The sequence below is a fragment of the Arvicola amphibius genome, chromosome 11 (genome assembly GCF_903992535.2).
Source record: "Arvicola amphibius chromosome 11, mArvAmp1.2, whole genome shotgun sequence".
In the NCBI taxonomy this organism is placed as follows: domain Eukaryota; kingdom Metazoa; phylum Chordata; class Mammalia; order Rodentia; family Cricetidae; genus Arvicola; species Arvicola amphibius.
In genome coordinates this window covers 92,633,562-92,650,367 of record NC_052057.2, presented here as the reverse complement: position 1 = coordinate 92,650,367, position 16,806 = coordinate 92,633,562, and positions in this window count along the sequence as shown.

Below are 16,806 nucleotides of genomic sequence, written 5' to 3'. Positions count from 1 at the left end.
TAACTATTTACCTCTATATTTATTTCTATATCATATCCCTCTTATTTCTATTTTTTTAAAAATGACTGTGGCCATTAACTATTTATAACCAAACATTTAAAATGAAAATAAACATTGATAAACAATTATTTGGGAATAGTTTTCTCCAAATTCTGTAATGATATTTTATTTTTTATTTTAATAAATAAAGCTTTCCTGAAGATCAGAGAGTAAAACTAGCCTCACTAGTCAGCCTTAAAGACCAGGCAGTGGTGACACACACCTTTAATCCCAATAACCACAGTAGTTTGCGTTAGAAATCAGGTGGTAGTGATGCTCAAATGTAGCATGATTAATAGAAACACAGTGACAGAAATTAGCGTTCAACCTGAAGGTCAGAAGACAAAATAGCCAGCCACTGGCTCTTACCTCTACCTCAGTACAAAATAACAATCTTGCCTCCAGGAAACTCAGGATGAGACTAAGTTTGGGAGCAGTCTCCTCCCATATTATAATTTTCTCTAGGGTTGGAATTAAAGGTATGTACCACTACTGCCCCAAAAAGCTTTATGTTTTAAAATACAAATGAAATATCCCTAAAAATCTGTTTCCAGATTTTTGTAGTATGAAGTGTTTTTAGGGATCATGGGCACCTTTCAGTGGTTCTTGTTCCATCAAACTGCATTAGCTTCGAAGAAATCCACAGGTTCCCATACTCTGTAGAAACAAAAACCTTTTTTTAAAGTAATATATTTTTAGACTTGAACTCTGTAGTCAAGATACCTTTAAAATATTTATGTTAGTTTAACTTATCAGCCCATACAATGAAATGTCTCTTTGTAATTAGCTCATTCACAGTCAAAAAATTCAAAGAAAACACAATAATATATAATATCCAGACTGACTGTCTATTTTTCATTTTACGTGGCTTTTTTTTAAACTTTTTAAATTATTTTTTTAAATTTTCACTTCTTAATTTTTTTTCAGATGGGGTTTCTCTGTGTGACATTTGCTGTCCTGGATCTCACTCTGTAGACAAGGCTGGCCTTGAACTCAAAGAGATCCACCTGCCTCTGCCTTCAAAGTGCTGGGATTAAATGCGTGTGCCACTATACCCAGATATTCTATTTATTTTTCACAGATTTTCTTTATCCTTTTTCTTTTCACTCCAAAGCCTACATATATTTTTTTAACACACTGTAAAGCATTTAAAAGGGTATTTTTTTCCTGTCTAAATCTGTCCTTATTGTAAGTATGTATTTTTTTTCTGACCACGAGTCTTTAGTCTGCTAAGCAATTTGGCTAGCATTGCAGCTGCAGCTTTAGTAGCTGGCTCTATCCCATTACTTAGCTTTTCAAGAGTCTAGCTTCATGGCAGAGGTTTGGGTAGGAGCCACATTTATTGCCACAACTGTGTGGAGCTTCTAGGTCCACAACACACCAAAAAGCCTACCGCAGACTGCTCATAAACACTATATAAGTGCTTGGTGGTAGAGCCTCTTTAAAGAGCTGCCAGGTTTATTCCACTAACAATGAATCAAGAAATCTCTCTTAAAGGAGTCGCACCTCTCCTTGCCTCTAACAAACAAAGCCCACCTGATACAATGCTGCTATTAAGAAGCTGTGCTTAACTCTGTACTTTTCCGTCTAGAACTTTTATTTTTCTAAAACTTTCTCAGAGAGTCCGGTTTGGTCCCCTGTTCCATCATTCCCATTCCAACTGGACTTGGTCTCCCGTTAGATCTGTCCCACCGTCTCAATGGGTAAACGCACTCCTCAAGGTCCTGACTTCCTTGCTCATGATCTCCCTCCTTTTGCTCCTCATCAGGACCTTGGGAGGTCAGTCCGGTGCTCCTATGTGGGGCTCTGTCATTTTCTCCATCCAACGAATGTGGCTGACGGTGGAGGAGGACTGAGAAACCAAGGACAACGGCGATGAGCTTGAACTCTACAGCATGGACCGGCTCACTGTGAGCCTTGTCAGTTTGGTTGCTCACCTTCCTGGACTTAGGGGGAGCTGGGAGGACCTTGGACTTAACATAGTGAAGGGAACCCTGATGGCTCTTTGGCTTGGAGAGGGAGGGAATGGGGGTATGGGTGGAAGGGAGGGGAGGGAAGGGGGAGGAGGAGGGGAGGAGATGGAAATTTTTTATAAAAAAAAATAAATAATTAAAAAAAACCCAAACTTTCTCAGGCTTTATATGGAAACTCCTTCCAAATATTTGGACGCCATTTTTAAACTGATATTTTGCATTTGTTTCCCCGCTGCACAGACCTAAAATAATCAAACAGAAACTATGTTAATTACAACAGTGTTTGGCCAAGTTCTCAGGTGTATTTTAGCTAGCTCTTGCATGTTAAATTAACCCATTTTTATTAGTCTGTGTATTTCCACATGACTGTGGCATTACCTCATTTTCTACAGGTCTTGTTTCCTCAGTGGCTGGCACTCATCTGACCTGACTCTGCCTTCTTTTTCTCTGAATCTCTGCTCAGATTTCCCGTCTGGCTTTACTCTGCTAAGTCATTGGCCAAAACAGCTTTATTTATTAGCCAATAAAAGCTTCTATTCATGCATTAACTGATGCATAAATAGAAGGATGGATATCCCACATCAGGTATTTTATCAGAACAAGAAGCATAGTGAAGACACTGTGCATTGTGAGAACAACTGTGGGGATCTCAAAAATCCACACAAAAACCAGTGAAGTATAGTGTGCCTACATACACGCACTCCTACATAGAGATGGGAAGTGAATACAGTTGAATACCTGGATCTCATGAGTCAGATAATCTGGCACACTCCGTGATATAATGGAGATAATTTGAAGAAGATAGAAAGTGAGAACTGACATGTCAATTTGTCCTCTGACCACCATGAACACATGGAACATGCATGCCAACAATTACCCAGATATGCACACACACACACACACACACACACAATCAAATAGTAATCGAGTTAAAATAAAAAACTCAGTTCTACTTAGCCTATATCAAGGGTCAAATTGATAACATAACGAATAGAAAGTAAGATTGTAAATGAGATGGGAATATTTTTCAGATGTGCATTATCTTTGTAAAAATTTCATAGTAAAATAAATAGAGAGGTCATAGATATGTAGACGCAGATCGATGGGGAGAAAAACAGATGACAGACATGGAGTGAATAGATGAAACTGCTCATTGGTAATATAGCTGGATCAGAGTTACAGAAAGGGAAATTGTAATCATATTATATTTATAAAATGATATGTATCTGTTATGAATGAAAAGAGGAAAGCAAAATTTTTCTAATAATAATACTTGTTTTTCATTGAAGGGAGTTTAGTTTCTGAATGACCATTTATATGGACTGAAGAAAAGTTTAAGACTAGCACGTGTTAAAAGACAAACATTCACTAAAATTTTAACTTGTTGAAAAATTTTATTATTTCAATGATCTTAGTAATCAGCTACAGACCTTTCTGTCAATAGCAGATGAAATTAACAGTCTCCAGCTTACCTTCTTTATCCCTATAGGGACATTTTGTGGATTTTGACATCTTTAGATATATAACATGTATATTCTTTTCTTTAGTAATAATTTGCAAAGATTCTTTGCATCTATTTTCATTGTTCTCTTTTATTTCTTTATGCATGTTCATTGCTGAATATCCTCTTTTGAATAAGGATTTCAGTACTCCCATTGTTTTCTTAAGCATTCAGTGATATACAGGGCTTTTTCTCCTCTACACCCCCTGCTACCTTAACACCCTTCCCTCTTTCTTCCATTTCTTCCTTCTTTCTTCCTTTCCCTATTTTGTGATTGTTTATTTTTAGATTGGGTCCCTCCCAAAAAAGAGTACCCTAGATGTCATTATGAATAGTAGGCTAGTCTAAAACACAAAGTAATATTTCCACTTTAGTTAATCAAGAGTTGGGAAAAGAGATATGAGCCATGATACTCGACTTCATGGCACTATTTCTTATATGTTTAAATTTTTCTGCTTTTACTTTTGCAGATTTTCTTTACCTTACAGCTTTGTTGTTTCAGAACAATGTAAATGAAATTGCATTGTCTCTCACTACCAGATGTTAATGACAGAACATGGGAGTGGCAGCCTACAGAAGTGATTTTGTGCTATTTAGATTAATAACTTGGCACAAATTAGAGTAATCCGTGAAAAGGGAACCTCAACTGAGAGATTGCCTCCATCAGATTGCCTATAGGCAAGTCTGTTTGACATTTTCTTGATTAATGATTGGTTTGAGTGAGAAGGTCCAGACCACTTTGGGTGATGCCACCCTTGGACAGCCCTGGGTGCTATAAGAAAGTAGGCTGAACAAATCATGGGGAGAAAGCTAGTAATTAGTAAGTTGTTACTCCATGGTCTCTGCTTCTGTTCCTGCTCCAGGTTCCTACACTACTTAAGTTCTTGCTTTGGCTTGACTCAAGTATGGTATATAACATGAAGTTAAGCCAAAAAAAAATCCCCTTTTACCAAGGAATGTTTGGTCATAGTTTTTATCAGAGCAATAGAAAATAAGCTAGAAAATATTTATTCTAAATTTATTAGGTATTTGCTACACTTTGCCTGGACTCTTGAACTTTTTATATGTTTGATTGTTTTTGTTTTAGTTTACTTCTGTCTCTTGGAGTTAAAAATAGCTATATGAATCTATTTCTTTTTTGTATCTCATTGTAGATTTGTATTTATATTTAATATATTTTAATAATGTCTCGTATACATACTTACATATAGACTTGTTTTGTATCATATTCACTCCCCATTACCCTCTTTTATTTCCCTTCTACACCTGTTGATTTATTCCACCTTCACACTTAGTTTTCTTCCTATTCTGTGTCTACTGAGCATAGACTGAATAGAGATGAGTTCTTAACGAGAAATAGAAGAAGAATATTGAGATTTTACAGGAATAACTATATGTTTCTCTTTCTAATACTATCGTAGACTGTAGTTTTTGATGTACTATCCAGACAAGCACAAGTCAAAAGGAGGTTAACTTCTAAAAACTAGTCTGCTCTGATTACTAATAGACTGCAAATTACAGGAAAAGCATGATTGATTTTTGACTGAGGTCATATCATCTAGACTATAAATTTTAAAATACCGAGTCATCAGATTCTCTGCAGATGCTGAACGTATGTAAGTATCCTGTCTGCCTTCATAAAGGTGACAACTTGCAGGGTTAAAAATTGTCAGCTTGCTGAGATTGAAGAATAGGGAGCAAATTATTTAACCATACTTTGGCATGTATCACTCAGACTTTCAGGATAAACTAAAGAGTGAAAGACCCATCCTATTTGTTGGTAGTACTATGCCCCACACTTGGGAGTCTAGATAGTAGTTAATATGGAAAAAGAGAATGCTCACTACTTCAGATATCCTTTGCCTTGGAGTGACCATTATGTGAGCTTTTTCCTTCACTATCCCTACTAGGCTTGACAGAAACCTGTGACAATGTAAGCTAAAATAAATGAATACTACTTCCTTTAATTTATTTCTATTAGATATTTTTCATAAACAAGCAAACGGACAGAAAACCCAAAAGATAATGTAACCTGAGTATAATTGAAAGGCTTTTATCTATCGAGATGGTATGTTCTTCCCCAGGATCTACACTAGTCTTAATCCCAGGAATATTGGCTACAGTCACGGTCATATCAAAACATTTCCCAGCCAGGACAGTGTTGAGCCAATTAAGGAAGAGAAAGAAATGTAGCTTGAGATATCCTAGTGAGCTCTCCACTATGAATTGTCAGACGGATCAAGCAGAGCAGGTCCTCCTGTGAACTGAAGAGGATTTATCAACTTGAACATATATTCTATGATCCAGGAAGAGGCAGGCAGTCCTTTAGATAACTCTTCAGTACTGGGTTCTTAGAAGCATTAAATTTAGATAGCTTGCATTCTTTTAAAACAGACACCAGAATCGCAAGCGCTGAAGGCATAAGGATGGTAAAAGAACGAGAGGATGATTTTGCCAAGGGATGTTTACAGCAAATCAGAAACTTAATTGTCAACTATGACACAATAAGGTTTTCTTGGTGTAAATTTTACACAAAGTAATAGGCTATAAGTAATAAAATTATACTTACGAAGAGCATAGCTGCTTCACTGAGAGCTTTCCTGTTGATTGATGCAAATGGTAAGTAGTTATTTTGAATAAATCAGCACCCCTGATGATAGTAAGCACTACAGGATCTCAGCATGTTTGAGACATGTTAATTATGCTAAATACTTAGATGTGGTAGGTTAAATTTCATAGTGTACCTCAAGGCCAGAATGAAAACAAAGGTCTGAGGATTGCTGTAGATGTTTAATAAAAGGCATGCCTGAGAGAAAATTAAGTGGACCTCTAAGGTGGAAATATTATGTAATATAGTTACTCAAGCTTAAGGAGAGATGATGGAATATCAAAGAGCATCCATTGTCCCTTGTAAAAAATTACAGGGAGAGGGAACTGGGAATAGTTTGTAAAATTAGAAAAGACTGTTTTAAAAAAATAAATTAAAAAAGAGAAAAAAATGTATCAAACTTTAAAAAACAGATAAAGACTAAATCTTATTCTATTAAATGTGAAATACATCTTGCCGTGTTCCCGCCACCTGGCAGAAATGCTATCACAAGGCTTTGCTAGTTAAATCGAATATGCTGATATTTATTTTTGCTGTAATAAACATTAGGATTATTAAAAATTATACCGTGTTGTGTAGCTTTGTCATTAACTAGCTGACTTGACTGAAGGAGTATCTAGATCGCCATCTGCTTTTTAAGTTATAATGATTCTCATAGGTGTTTCTGAAATGGGCCTCTATTTGTTATACGACTCTAATTATAGTCAAAGAAGGAGTTGACTCCATGGCTGAAGGACAAAGTTTTGTATTGAAATTAAATTTTTGGTCCTTCCTGAGGCAACACCTTGTCCTGAGAGAGTGGGAATTAATCATGTACCTGGCAAACTGACAGACAGGGGAAAAGGATCGATGTAGATTAACATATTTTTGCTTAAACTCTTAAGATTGCTGACAGACATGATGGACTTCTTCCTGTCAGAGGAAACTGGGGTGATGCTTTCAAATCTCACACCTCCACAGAGGAAAGGAGAAGCTTCTTTCTAGAGACTAACCGGTTTCCTTTTGTAAAAAAAAAAAACTATATTATCCAATCCCCTGTAGTAGCACAAATTACCCAGTACTGAAAGAGAAAGAGAACTCACAACATTCTCAAACACAAAACATTTTTCTCTGACAGACAGACTCAGACATCATATTTGTGTCTTCTTATGGGGGAACCTGTCTTTTCACTTGCTTTGCTTTGGTGTGTGTTTGTGTTTGTGTGTGTGTGTGTGTGTGTGTGTGTGTGTGTGTATGTGTGTACGTGCTTCTTAATTTAATAAAATTTATCTGAGTAATAAGACCTAGCTTTTCTTAACCTTTTTTATTGTTGATAGAGTTAAAGATAAATAATATGTTCTTAAAACCTTGTATGTCCTGATCATGACTTAATTACTTTATTAACACTGGAGAATAATGACGTAATGGTATACCATCATAAATAATGGCTCATTTGACTGGGCTACAGAACAAATCAGTCAAGGAGTGAGATGTTTTAGGAGTCCTATGAGATAACCAAGAACAAGAACATCTGTTTCTATGCAACTGTGCAACCCAAGAGTCAGAATGACATTTTCTGCTTGAACATCACTGAGCCCACAGTTATGTTTTTCTCAGTCCGTCAGAACTAAGATGGCAGGGAACTCTCTCAGTTGCCACACAAGTACACAAATAGTAAATCTTCATATCTGGCATATCCCAGTTCCATCACAGTATAGCTATATTATTCTCTTGTGCGTTTTGCAAGAGATTTTTGGGAATACATAAATACATGGAGGTCTTGCCATAATTTGGGATGGAATGAGGGTCAATCTTTCCATGTCTTTGTGTGTATCACTCATCTAGTAAATATTCATGAGAGAAACTTAGAAGTTCTCAGTAAAATTTAAGAGAAACCTGCCCAATAGACAAGTTATTGCAATACAAGTTAAGTTATCCACCTTTTTCGTGTATAGGAATATCTGGGTGTGTATGTTTCCTGACCAGTGAAAAATGATTGTGTGGTCAGGTTTGGAAAGAATAGAATAGAAGTTTGGAAGTCAAGGGTGTTTAGGACAGCAACTATATTTGTCTGCAGAAAAATAAATTCCATAACTTTAAGTCAGTCGACATTGCAGTGTAGACTGGAAAGAAGTTTATGAGGCCTAAGAGAGTTTTTCCTGGTTCTCCTCTAACTGATAAATCGTGGACTGGTGGTGTCTTCCTGGGGAGGGAGAGTCAGTTTTAAGAGTTTGGTTACTGGTAGGTCAATGAAGACCCGTGGATGGGCATAAAAGATGTACTCAGTATTCGTTATCAAAAAGGAAACAAGTCAAAAGAGAGGTTAGGGAGTTAGAAAAATATGGAGATAGAGACAGGGTAAGGAAGGAGGTGTGCGATTATAATTCAATATAAGGTATGAAATTCTCACAGAATTAATTAAAATATTATATTAAATAAAATGAAAACCAATATCAAAAACAGAGTAAGCTCTGCTCTTGATTGCTTAGCACCAACCATATTGCTTTAGAGGATTATGTTGGCTTGTACATCCACTGAGATAAAAAAACCAAAAAACTCAAAGCAGCACAGACAAAGACATTAATCTGTCATAGGTTTCTTGAAATGTAAAACAAAACTCATCTATGGTCGCAGTTTAATAATAATAACCCAACATATACATACAAACACACATACTCACAAGTATGCATACACATACAGGCGCAAGCATACATATATACCAACATACACATATACACATTCTAGTTTACTTATAGCCATAAATCTTAACATTTGGTGTGCACAATATGTAATAAAATAAATGTTCCTTGGAAAATTTCTAATGAGAACAGATAGGACATTTAATATTACCCAAAGGGACAGGAAGCAAACCAAATAACATATTTAGTATCTGAAAGTGATTTAGTTCTTTTATGTATATATGCTGGACCAACTGTATCTAAGTTGTTTATGGGGTGAATCTGGGTAAACCTGGAGGTGAGAGGGGCAGATATAATTAAAATACATTGCACTTTTAAATTCTCAACACACACTCACACACACATATATATCTTATGGCGTATTTAGGAATTGGATTTCACAAAATGTCAATGTTATTTTAAGAACCTGAAAATAGACATAAATTTACAGTTTATCATAGGCATACTAAAATCATCTAGCAGCAAATACTCAATGGCTACAGAAATAAAAGAGCATAAGTGACTTACTCTTATAATGACTTGATTGTAGAATCACTTGGTTGAATCAAGAGAGAGTAACAATTAGTATTAATGCTACGAACAATTGCGACTTTCTTCCATATGTGTGTTATGGTAGATATGTTTTATATATGGAACGTTTATATTGTTTCAGAAAGCTGAAAACTTTCAGAGTTCAAAGTTTTTGAGCAGTGTAATCTGATGCTTACATCCTTCATTTAAATACTTTTAATATTTAGTTTAAAAAAGAATAAATCCATATTTAACTATGTAGTCTACTATATTTGTAACTAAATTATTCATGACATAATTTTTGGTATTGAAAGCTTAAGAATATAAAATAGGATAAAATTTGAAAGATGCAATTATAAAATTCTACATAAAACAACACAAACACACATATGTTTATTTTGTGTGTGTGTGTGTGTGTGTACTTGCATTTCCACAGATGGAGATCCAGTTTCAAGAGGCTTGTTAAGTTGAAGGACAGCCTGGACTTAACAAGGTCAGAAGAAGAGTAAAAGAGATTCACTCTCTCTGTGCTCCCTCTTTCTTCTTTCTGTATTTTTTAATTCAACTGTGCTTTGATACAAGAAAGTCACATATACTCCTCAAAAATTTCTTGTGTTTATACGCTTGATGAGTTGCTTTCATAACCTCTGTGAAAATTATTTCATTGAGCAAGTGAGGAAACGGAAGAATATGTAATGCTCACCTTTTCAAGGAAGTGAAGACCCTCCTGGCTGGGAAGGTCCAGCAGATTTGCTTGTTGGCAGCCAGATAAGATGGTAAAAAGACTATTTGCTTGATGACCAGAGACTAGGAACACCAGATTCTACCCAGGGTCTATTCCTGACCTTTTCAGGCCCACACAAAAGACTCACTTGCAACATCTGGTATGCCAGCTGAAGCTTTCACAACCCTGAAGACAATACTATAAACTGGGGTCTGCATTCAAAACCCAGATCACAAAGAACATTTGTGATTCATAGCCTCAAAGTCCCAATAGCGCTGGGAAGCAAAGTGACTTTTACCCTGTGGTTTTAGCATTTTATTTATAGCCCTTGTTAACAAAATCCTATTCTTTCTTCTCCTTAAGATGATCATTGTCTCATCATTTTGCTCTCTTGTGGAACTACCAGGACTTTAATTTCTCTTCCTGTGGAACATTTTCAGCAGGAGTTTGATGACTCTAATCTTAAACCAATTTGTTGCCAGAAATCCTAAATTAAATGAGCCTTCTTGTCTGAGAGTCTGAATGCTAGCTGCTATATTGACATCTAATTAAATTAGTCAAACTAAGTTGCCTACGGTAAATTGTATTAAAGAATATGACAGTGGCAGAAAAACTCTAGCTGGTCTGTGTGCTTCCACTCAGAGCATCGGAAGGTGAATAAATGCCTGAATTTGAAGACGCCACCAAAGGAGATTAATTTGGGTTGAGTTTTTAAAGCACTCTCTCTCTCCTCTCTCTCTCTCTCTCTCTCTCTCTCTCTCTCTCTCTCTCTCTCTCTCTCTCTCTCGTTTTTTTATTCTGAAACCACACATTAAGTTCACTAGCGCTTTAATATAATTAATGTGGAATCAGTCAGGAGACTATTCAGCAAATCAGGCCCTATTAGATTTAAGACAGAAATGTCTCATAATATGCTTTTATATTCTTTGTAGCTGACTGAAAAAGAAATGAGTACATAATATGAGGATTTGGAGGAAAGGGAAAAAGGAAAGGAGGATAGAGACAAGGCAAATAAAACAAACCATCTTCAAGAAGGTGATAGGATTTTATAATTTAAAATCTAATTATACTCACAATATAAGTTTGTTTATGTATTGCTATGTGGTGGAACATGTGCACATACACGTTGTGTGATGGTTTGTGTTTAAAATCTGTTGTTTGGATTTCCAGACTGTAGAGCACATTTCAGCCATTCTTTTCCCTGTGACCTGTGCTGTTCAGTGGAGACATCTGAGATCACTGCCTCTTTGGTGTGTATTTGTAGTTTCCAGCTTAGGGATAATGAAATAATGTTACTATACATTCATATTCTCCATTGTTTAACAACACGTAAATGAGATGGGTGTTTGATATAACACAGAAATGTCTGTGCCTTACTAAGAAATCCACATATACCTGGCAACATACAAGACTTTAACACCTCCGTGATATATTTTACATGTCTACAAGGAATAAATATTACACCGTGTTGAGCCACATCGAGTCCTTGCTGCTCATCTGAAGGGTACAGCTTTCATCCATTCAAATTAGATAGGAATCAGGGGATAGAAATCACAACTTTATATCTATACCCAATGACCAGGTTTAGACATTAAAATGTAAATATGATTTTCTCCTTTGTATTTACTTTTGAAACATTTCCTTTTAAATATAATATATTTGTGGAAAAGGTTAGTAAAGAATAAATGGTATGCATATGTATAGCTAGAAATGTAGATTGGAAATATTTATATTCTTTATATAATTTAATAGTATACTCACATGTTAAAGTAAATTCATGAACACAGTACTTAATTCTAATGTGACTGAATTCACAAATTCGTATTTTTTATTTATGGTATTTCTGTGCCATTGAAAAAAAGATTTTATGTGTCATGATCTAATTATTACCCTTAAGATTATTGAAATGAAATGCATCTACTAAACCTTATTCTACATTTTGCTTTTAATAATAAAATTTTGCTTTTATAACTGAATTTCAGTTTATATTTGAATATGTTGAAATAGTCATCATTAATTTTATTGTTTTAGATTTAGATACATTTTATAATATTAAATATTGAAAATTAGTTTAGTTCTCATTTCCTTGAAATGTAATCACTAATATAAGTAACTTATGCTCATTTTGCTTTAATCCAAGGTTTTGTATTTTTTTTTATTCCGACTCCTTCTTTCTCTCCTTGTGCCAGTACAATAAGTACTTCACCCAGGAGATACCAAGGTGCTCTGTGTACTGACTGTCCTTCCTCAGCTTTATCCACAACAGTAATGCCATTATTTTTATTAATATGAATAATTTAGCTTTTCTAAAATTTTCTTTACAGAAATATTAAATCACTATATCAATTTCTATGTGGCTTTTTTGTGTAGCCTAAAACTTTTAGATTTTCTTTATTTTTACAAGACTCAGTTTTATTGCCTGTTCATACTCCCTGAAGGTACAAGATGTATATTTTCTCATTTAATAAGTTATTTGAGAATTTTGTGGAATGTGTTTAATCCATCCAGAACTAAACCACAACCCTACACAGCCATTGTGTTCTAATTTTTGTCTTTTTAAAAAAATCAAGCAGTTTATGCTGCCCTCTGTACTTTTAAAATATATATTCATTATTTTTATACAGTATATGTGGATCATATTCTCTCCTTTCTCCATATACTCTTAGATGTGTGACTCCCCCCTTAGCATAGTCTACCCACTAGGCCTTAAGGAAACTGACTGACCCTCTGACAGCAGCTACCAATTCCCAACAGCTCTAGGCTAGGAATAGGGTTTCTTGCCCATCCTTTTCTCTCCACGTGGAATTTTTTGAGGCTTAAGCTTTCACAGGGCATGTGCATGTTTTCTCATCTGTTGTCAATTAATATGGGCAACCAATCTCCCCAGAAAACAATGTCAGAGGCTCTTTCAGTCTTCCTACCTTTCTTCTGCTAGGAGCCTTGAGCACTGGAAGGTGGGTGTATAATAAGGAAGCTTCATTTAGGACTCAACATTAGCCAGTCTCTCATTATCTGCACCTTAGCAAGTTCTGAGCTTTGCTAATTGTCATACACTATAAATAAAACTTCTGTAATAAATATGAGAGATGCACTAATTTGGTGTATAATAATGCCATCAGAAACTGGTTTTATTACCGGGGACCAATCTCAGCGGAGAAGTGGGTCTTGAATCTGGAATGTCTGGAAGGCAGAGCAAGTATATGAAGCAAGCTGACAGGCTATCAGCTGTAGAGCAGGTTTTCCTTCTTGTTGTTTCCTCTCCTCTCCTCTCCTCTCCTCTCCTCTCCTCTCCTCTCCTCTCCTCTCCTCTCCTCTCCTCTCCTCTCCTCTCCTCTCCTCTCCTCTCCTCCCTCCCCTCCCCTCCCCTCCCCTCCCCTCCCCTCCCCTCCCCTCCCCTCCCCTCCTCTCCCCTCCCCTCCTCCTCTCTTCTCCTCTCCTCTCCTCTCCTCTCTTCTCTTTTCCTCTCTCTCTCTCTCTCTCTCTCTCTCTCTCTCTCTCTCTCTCTCTCTCTCTCTCTCTCTCTCTCTCTCTCTCTCTCTCTCTCTCTCTCTCTCTCTCTGTCTCTCTCTCTGCAAACCTCACTCTTTGATTGTAAATTTTACAATGGAAAAATATTTTTTTCTTGTCACATGTTAATCATTACATGGGCAAAGAAGTTCAGAAAAAGTACAAAGATTCTTAGAAATTAGAACATCATCATTCATCATCAAATATCCCCAGTACCAAAGCCCAAAGTTCCATGTCAGCCACTATATTCTTAATTCTTAGCTGAGTTAATCATAAAATAACTTCTGAGGCGTTCACCTCAGAGGCTAATTACTTGTGGTTTACAGAAGTATAGTTCAGGGGTTTTTATTTCATTACTGTACCTTTCCCATTGCTGTTCCTCAATTCCAACACATATCATTTTGATTTATAGGGCCATAGGCAGTCAGCCCCAAAACTCTAGGTTCTTCAGAAACATTCATTTTAGCCAAGTTCCTTTCTGTTTCAGTATAATTCTTTTGCCAAATTTCATAATCAGGCAAAGAACAATTTTTCCATGTTCGCCAATTCTTTTATCAGTCGGGTTTTACCCCATTACCTGCTTTACAACCTTTAGTACCTGCCTGCTCTCATCAGATCAGGAAAATTCCCATTGTTGTACAGTACATTCATTCTTTCAGAAGCCACTGGCATGGAAGGAAAAACGAACGTGAAGAACAAGTACACTAGTAAAATTGCTATAACCAGAATCATTTGTAACACTGCCAAATGGTATGCAAACACCATAGAAACGGTCCTTGGGGAGTGTATGTGTTTTCTCCTTGGCCCTCAAGTTGCTTGCTCATTTAGCTGCCATTGGGTTGCCTGGAGGGATTGCTTCCAGCATCTCAGGAACCGCATATGAAGAAGGGCTATGCTTTGCCATCTCCAGCATTCTGTAACATGTACATCTAGCAGAGCAATCATAGGTTCTCTTTCAGGACCGATGTAGCCACAGGATTTTGGCCCTGCTATTGATGCCAGATAGGGATTTCAACTTTTGGAGCATGCATTAAATCCACGCAGAAAGTGCTTGACTACTCCTATGACATTTATGTCACTATTGAATCACTGGGCATCTCTTGCAAGAGTAGTCATTGCTCTAGTTCACAGTGTTCACAACTAGGTAACACTGATGACTCTTTCTCCCTTGGTATCATGCATAACAACAGTCAGCATTGAAATCCAGTCAGTAGGGATGAAGCTTCCGCACTAGTACCAGCTTTGTTTCTCCCTATTCTGTGGCTCAAGTCTGTATTATCTCCAGCAAAAGTGTCTTACTGTCAGGTTCTAGGGGTTAACTAAGAACACTGGCAATTTTCTGTAGAAGGGGTCTATAAAACTTTGTCCTCCAACAACTTCCAAACAGGAAATGCATATTTTCATTGGTATTTTTATTTGGTGGCCTGTGACAGCTAGTAGGCATGTTGTTGTTCCAATATATAGTAACTCTATTTAAACTTGTTTTGTATATGTGTTATGTGTATGCATGTATTTTATGAAGTTTCTATGATTTTTTTCTAAATAACTTTAATGTTATTCTTTCTCTCCCTATATTCCATGCTCCATCTGTCTTCCCACAACCCGTCCCATTTAACCTTTGTTTTTCCATTATTCTCCCTCCCTGTTTTGTAGAACTGTATTCTGTCTACCCTCCCTTGAAGCATACCTTGTGGTCCTTTACTAATTCCCCAACTTCTATGGGTGTTCCAAATGGAATACATATATAGTCAGAAGCTGACGTATTAGAAAGTACGGAATGTACCTGAACTCAGTGGCACAAGGAAGGAGTTTCTTAGTAGAGTTTGACAGCACAGGCATTAAGACCACAAATGACGAAACAAAGTCTCACGAAACTAAACAGTTTCTGTATCTAAAATAACTATTATTTGACTGAAGAGGAAGTTTAGATAATAGTAAAACTTATTTACCATCTATGTCTGATAGAGGACTAATATCAAGAATACAAAAATGCTGAAAAAAAACTAAGCAACAAAAGAACAGAAACAATGAACAATTTAAAAATCAAGAAAGTAACTAAGCAAAATTCTCAAAAATTTGCATAAGGCTCAAAAATACATTTTAAAACGTATAAAATCCTTAGCTACCATGAAAAGCAAACTAACTACTTTTACAATGTATCACTTCCTGACAACTTCCTCTCTCTTACCAACAGCTAAGATTAAAAACAAAATGAAAATGAAGAGGAATAAATGCTGGTGTGGGTGGGGGAAGACTGACTTACTGCTGATGGGATAGCAGCATTGGATATTATATATTTTGTTCACCTATTTACATATATATTATTTATTTTAATTTCTGTATTTAATAACCATATTATGGACATTTCTGGGTTCAAATCTTGTTTTAGTTCTCCTGAGCAAATATCATGGAGGGAAACTCTGAATAATATTGTATAGGAATATGTATATTGTCAAAAAATTCTGTTTGCTTTATGATGTCTTTAAATATTATGATGGAGTTCCTATAAATACTTTTAATTTTGCTTTCCAAGAACTAATTTTTACTATAAACATTTTCTTCATAAGCAGTTTGTCAAGCAATGTTTCAAGGAGTATTTTATAAATGTTTACATTATTTCATTAATATTCAACACTTTATTTCTTATTTTGTTAGAATATTTCTTGATATTCATCTTGAAAATACTTTCAATTTTTAAATTTTACTTATTTCCATATTTCTTTACTTTTATTGCAATGAGGATTTGTTTCTGCAGAGGTCAGAGGACATTTTGATGAAATGGCCACTTCCTCCCAGGATACGGCTTCCAAGAATCTAACTCAGATCATCAGTCTTTGCAGAAAATTATTTTTTCACAGAGCCAGCATTCCAGTTTTCAATTTGAATACATTTTACTGAAATTAAGACTCTTGTCTCATTATCACGTATGTTAAACAAGCTTATGTTGGCAAACTGCTGTTTTGCTCAATTTTCACAGTTTTCTTGGGATCAATCACCTACCGCTTCTGGCTTTTATACTATTTCTGCTTCCTTTCCCAAACAGATCCCTGAGCGTTAGGGGATGGGTTTGGCATAAACAGTTTTTAGGATTGAGTGCTACAAAGTCTCTCACCTATATGTAGGCACATATACCCACGTTTTAGCATATATAAATGTTATTCTTAAAACATTTCAAAAATCTTGAGATATAAAGTTAGATATAAAACTGAATATGACTTGTAATTCCACTTATAGAATCATTTAGAGATGAAAATATTGTTCTCTTA